Source organism: Ischnura elegans, chromosome 2 (genome assembly GCF_921293095.1).
Source record: "Ischnura elegans chromosome 2, ioIscEleg1.1, whole genome shotgun sequence".
In the NCBI taxonomy this organism is placed as follows: domain Eukaryota; kingdom Metazoa; phylum Arthropoda; class Insecta; order Odonata; family Coenagrionidae; genus Ischnura; species Ischnura elegans.
In genome coordinates, this window is record NC_060247.1 from 74,529,739 (window position 1) to 74,536,466 (window position 6,728).

Here is a 6,728-nt window from a genome sequence, read left to right on the forward strand (position 1 = left end):
ATCGCCGGAATTTCAAAGTAATTCACCAAATGATTGTGAGACGCGTACAGTGTACATCTTTTAATTCCTCAGCCCGTTTTCCTTTGTTTATAAATTTTCATTTCATAATTTAGACAAATATCAAAGCTCTTTTCCTCTTCTTTTGACTTCCGAATATTTCGCGGAATTTGAAGTTGGGTTATTGAAGATGTAAGATATCTTGTATCCAAGGGAACTTGATTATTACCATACGTACTTATTTATCTCCTTCCCATATTCGTTATTTTTTTCAGATTACGCCCTTTTGTAGTTACCTTCAATAATAAGAAACAATTTTCGTATTTCACAAACACTGGAATCAGTCGATGACACATAATTCAAAATTGACTCATAAAATTTTCTGGGCCATTAGCCTTGAAGGCAATTTAGCACTAGTATAGTCGCATTGACGATTTCTAGAAATATGCTAGAAAAATATTATAAAATAGACAGATACTATAAAGCGCAACTACTGATTATCGTTGATCTATCATTTTTTCACTCATTTTATTGTGACTTAACACCAGAAAGTCTTATAACATTGAAGAAGAATGAGTTTTCGTGGGCTTTGCAGGTCGTTTAGCATGAAAAGATCACTGGTGTTCTATTGAACTTGTAATTGTTTCCGATAATTATTAAAAGCACTGGGATTTTATTTCACAAAGAAGAGATTTTTCTATGAAGCGCTATTTATTGTTGCAATAAGGTCCTAATACAGCCAAAAAGATAACGAATGTACAACCATGCAACACAGATTTGACCTACAATTCATGTTACCTGATCACAAAGTAACCAATAGACAAATAGAATAGAAAGAATCATCGATGCCATGTGAAAACTTTTTGAAAATAAAAATATCATCCTTAAAGTATACAAGCCTTAATACAGCACTTACTAGATCAGATATATGTGGATTAAATTTATTATCAACTTTTAATTAAACCATAGCCATCAAAGCTCAAAACAGCGGCTTAGGAGTGCTTTTGCGGAATATATTTGATTCTTTGAAGGACATTTACAACTAATTTTTTTTATATAATAGCTCCATAAACTTGCAAGTCCGAGGCATGGCGATACATGGATTATCCCCGCTATATACCAAAACACATAAACTACGGTTGCCGGAGTCTATTTCGGTTTCAAGGATTTAGCAACCTATTTTGTGGGAGTAGAGTTGGCGATTTTAAAAGGACGGTGAAGCGTTGTCCCGTCATAATGTCCTTTTCCTGCCCATTAACGTATATTGTTAACACTTTGTGTCCTTACCAACAACATTGCAACAATTTAGATTCCTGAATCACACTCAGGTACGTAAAGGGAGAATACGGGAACAATTATTACCAACCATACTACCTACAATTTCACAGTCTAAAAAGAAACGCTTAAAAATTCTCTCATTGCATTTGATAAAATCAATTTCATCGGTACATAGCTCATTTATAGAGAAAAATAAACGCCTTATACTACTTTCCCCGGGAAAGATGCCATACCATAGGATGCAGGTGATACATCAAGAAAAGCCATTGAGTTACCGACGTATAAATGAAACCTAAGCTAAAAATTCGCTGATCAATATTTCAAATAAATGACAGAAAAATCATAGTATGTACATTGTACATGCAAAGGAAAATTTAGCCAATAAGACACTTATAATGAAATTATTCATCAAGACACTCGCATTCCTATCAATAAAATCCAAATTATTTAACTCCAAAAAGTTTAACCCCAATTTCACTTAATGAACTTAAACCAAAACCGTAAACGCACGATATTTCAATGCATTAAAATGGAAGCTATTTATCAGTTGCCATTACTCACGCACAAAAACACAGAGAATTTTTTTGCAAATAAACATCCGAAATACACACGGGAAAATAAAAATAAAGAAGTGCGTACGTTTTTTTCTCTTCCGATAACGTGGTCAAGTGCCGCGTAAAATGATCACTACAGGCGTTAATTTTGAGCAAACATTCCGACTGCGAATAACACCATTTGCGTTTCAAATTAAAACAAGGAAAATAATTGGAAGGAGGGAAAGAGAAGTATTCCTGCGGATATTTTTTCGCAATAATATAGTGTTTTTTTTCTCGTACATAAACGCAGAGCAGGAAGAGACCAAGACAAACAAATGAAAGTAGAGAATAAAAAAAATAACCACACGAATTGGCCAGGGATGGATGGGGCAATAAAATTCGGCGCAAAACGACAATTGGGGGCGGGGGAGCAGGTACACGGCCACACCCAAAATACCGCCAAACCCCTCGCAACGCAAGGGAGTGATATCCGGGCGGTCATGCAGGTAACATCGCTCTTCTATACCACCCACCCCATGGTGGAGCGGAGAACAAGCACGTCGATTGCGCTGGAATTCGACGCCAATGATAAAAAGTCCCACCCAAATCCACACGCCGCGTCACCGGCGGCGAATATACAGCCACCTGAGGGGAAGAAATCGGATCAGCGGGACGACTGATTAAATTGACGAACAATAACAACCGAGGGAGAAGTGGAGGGATGGAGAGAAAAATTCAAATTGACGGGGTGGCCAAAACGAGCATAATTAAGCGTTGACTGAGCGCATTAAAGCGCTCGCAACGATGAACTTGATGGATTATATGGGCGCTGGAGACGCTTCCGGGCTGAAATGTCCGTATATTTTCCACACCGGAAACAAATATTTAAAAGCACACTCGAATTCTCACGCCGCGAATCACAGTCGTGGAATAGTCGAGAGAAACGACCAATTAAATCACTACCTAGGTTATGAACCAAACTTCACAATGAGAACTCCATTCAAATCGTAGAATGACATTTAGGTTGGAAATCTAACTTTCACTACATCACACATTTTTGAAAATCCTTCCCACTTAGATAGATTTAAGGGAGGCCTTAATCGCCTTAATCATATGCCAAGGTGATTTCACCTTCCTTGGTCCATTGAATCAAACCCATGTTTACCCTGCGAGCCATTATCAAACGGCAGAGAAGATCACTACGGCTAAGGTATTCATGGACATCAAACCAACCAAATCATGGCCCAATATTGCTAAACTTCGGTTATCTAACGGGAACTGGTGCGTAAAATGTGGCTAGACCCTTGCCTCTTTCACATACTCTCTGGTTCCCTGAGGACAATTTCCCGGCTATTCTTTTCCCTGAGAAATTCTACGCTTCTCACATTCTTAAAATGCCAAACATCTTCATTCTCCACATCATTACTGACATGGGCATTGCCTAAAACTTCAGTATCTTTTACTGCTAGCTACTGCTATTCTAAAAAAATCTTCTTTGACATCAAGCGCTGCTAAAATGTCGAATACCCCTTACATTTTATCTACCTATGTCCATCGTTCCGTGAAATTTTCTTCCATACTAACACCTCAAAAACTTGAAACTTGTCTTTATTCCCATCTGATGAATCCACGTCTTTATACTATCATATAAAAAATGATACTGAAACCTAACCGTTCGTCGAAGACGAGTGCAGTCCACTTAGGAACATTCGGCTTTTTAGCTCTTCATCCAATCTCTCCAAAGTATGATACAATATTCAATTTTGAGAAGGGGAAAGAAGTGTCAATTTGGCATAGGTATTTTAATGGTTGCGGCATGTCTATATGGAGCATTTTACGAGTCACCCTGCCTCCCCTCCCTCCTCATAATGGACTTCCCTCTTCCACGCCCAGTGAAGCGTATTCCTTTTCATTCTATCCACACATCCCAGTCTTCCTGCTCCCCGCTTACAAAAATAAATTACCTCAAACACGGTTGTTAACATCAAATTCTCGCTCAGTACTCGCTAAATGTAAATACTCTGTCTCCTCCTTATCTCATCTTCATTTTTTCTCTTCTCGCTTTCTATGTCGATCCATTATACGACCGAGTAAATTCACGAACCTTATTTCATTGATAGAAATCCCTAAATCAGTTACGTATTTGATGTTACATTATTTGTTACAAGAAATGCAGGTCTAGAATGAAAGATGCTTCCTCCGTGGAACCTACTTGGACTGATGCTTTCCTAGTGTTATGTGGTACCTTATTGACGGGGGATTACACTTACCGCACGTTCGTGCCCGAGTTTGTGCATTATTTAGAGAATAAAATGAAGTTTGAGGCACGGACTACACTTACGAAACCTTACCCCCTACCATAAAAACCGTTGAGGTGACCCTAAGGGTGCGAGGTAAACATAGACGAAGACGAACACCTAATCCTCGGGCACGAACAGTTCGCCATCTCCGCGCCAAACTCGGAAGTGTGTGTGCGCGCGGTAAAAAAAGAGAAACGCGATGAGCGTTGATCCTCCCTCCCTCCCTCCCTCTCGCTCTCCCCACCGACCGGAAATTGAATCCCGTACCCCGGATGAAAGTGGATGGGAGGTTAAGTACACACACGCACGGGGTCCGATCCGACGACTACGACACAGCCTACGCCGCCGCCACTAGATACATATACACATGCACACATAAAACGTGGTGCGCGCGAGCGAGTGCGGCATTTGACCGGTGTGGCGTGTGGTCACGCACGTTGCTCGGGGAATCGTTTCATTTGATCCCCCCCTCCCATACTTAGGCAAACACACTCTCCACCCACCCCCCTTCCACCTACATTTCCCACCTACCAAATCCCCCCTGACGCTTCAACCGCCGTGCGCCATTTCACGGTCGCTTTGCTCGATTAATCTCGAAAATAAAATGCGGCATTAGGAAGGGGAAGGTTATCGAGGTTAGGGCGTTTAGCGCGCGCGCGGGAAATAAGCACCTGTGCTGGTCTCGACGTGCCTCGTAGGTATGCGATCACAAAACCATCTCCCCGAATCACACACGGCGTAAATTATATGTGAGGACTCGCTTTCGCTCGCTGGACCCCTTCCTCCCAAGTAAAGGTCTCCGCCCTTATCTGGTCACTGCCCGTACTTACAGTTTTCGTTGAATGCTATGTCGCAATGCCGCAATGCCTTCCGTAAGTAATAACCCTAGGATGTTGAGTTAATAATGCACGAAATAGTGAAATTTCACGATTTGGAAAAAAATTAAAAGTGCTCCGATTGGTCTGAAAATTGGTTTCTCGACATATCACGTGGTCTAGATTCGAAAATAGACGTTTTAAAACAATTGATTTTTTGACCCCCAAATGCACCAAGAAAGTACAGGGGTGGAGGCAGTTAGCAACACTGTAATAGATAGAAAATTTAGAGCTTCGACAAATTTTCCAAGGATTTCAGACGATTTCAAATGGGGTGGATTCTATGACTTTTTGCCGCATCTCGCTCCGACGTCAGTATGACTCAGTCAGTCAGTGGTCGTGTGTCATATAGTATATAGATTGTGCACCTATTAGTGCCCATAGAACATTCGAAAGATTTTTGCTACCGGAAGCACGAATACTCACGCAATTTAAGTCTTAAACTGGCATCGTTCCTCAAAGTATCTCTCAAAAATTCAATCAAAGTTCTCGTAATCAGCAACGTTTTTTTAAACTTATGACTTTAGAATTATATGGCATCACTTTCTTTAAGAAGAAAATATGAACTAACCAAAAATCGATTTATACGCATTATCCGCAGGGGCATAAAAATGCAGTCAAGAAAAGGTACACAAATTCCCCATACTAAAGTTAATTTAGTGTTAAATTTTGCAATACCAGGTATTCCTTTAGAAAAAACTTAACTTGTAACTTTATTTGTTCATTCTATTTTATATATATAAATGTGAAAACTAAGAACTCTTTAGAATCCATTTACTCAGCTAAGTGCCTTGCGACTCCACTTCTTCAATAAGAATATCTGCGAATGGCTAATTTCTTGTATGAAGGAAGGGGTTAACAAGTTCATGACGTCAAAGACTCCGTCACCAAGGCTTTATCCTCCGTCGTCGGTACCTCGGCCTCGGTCCATACCTTGACCCTACTTGAACGATACAATAGCTCCTCTCGAAGCGGATTGGTTAAGAGGCTTTTCAGAGGGTAGCTACGAACTAATCTTATTTCGTCGACCACGCAACTTGTTGACGAATCTCTCCCCTCTAAGCCACGAAGTGGATCCCCAAACCCATTGGATAGCAACGAAAAATCAGGGGTCTTCAAGGTTTCAATCTTAAATCGCCATGTTATTTCCCGAGCTGCCAATGGCGTCTGGCAAATCTAATCTCATGACGGTGATATTTTTGACGAGTAGACTTTACAGTTATACGCAGTTACAGTTTTGACGGTGATATTTTTGACGAGTAGACTTTACAGTTCAGAAACGCGATGCGTAATTTCTTGTTTATTATAGACATAAAAAATTGTAAAAATTAGTTCACAGATCCGTTATTTAGACAGGCCCGCTATACAAAGTAAAATCAGTTATCTTAATTTCTAACTTTTTAACGATAGCCGGTCGGAAAAATATAAGTACCTTTGACTTCCCCGAAAGCTTCTAGACCTTGAATCAGCATTATAGAACGCCAATCAATAACGCTATAACGTTAGGGGTTTCCATTAACGGCAATATAGGATACACCCCGCTCTTTAGAAGTACTACCAATTTGAGGAGAGGTATTTTAGAAATTTATATGCGCATGAAGGTAAGAGCATTCTTTGTCTGGACAATGAACACCAAGTCTCCCTTGTTCAACAAAAATATTCATATGACAGAAGCAGCTGCATATTATTGTATGTAATATTCCAAGCATATATTATGACTCAGAACATATGCATCATTAATG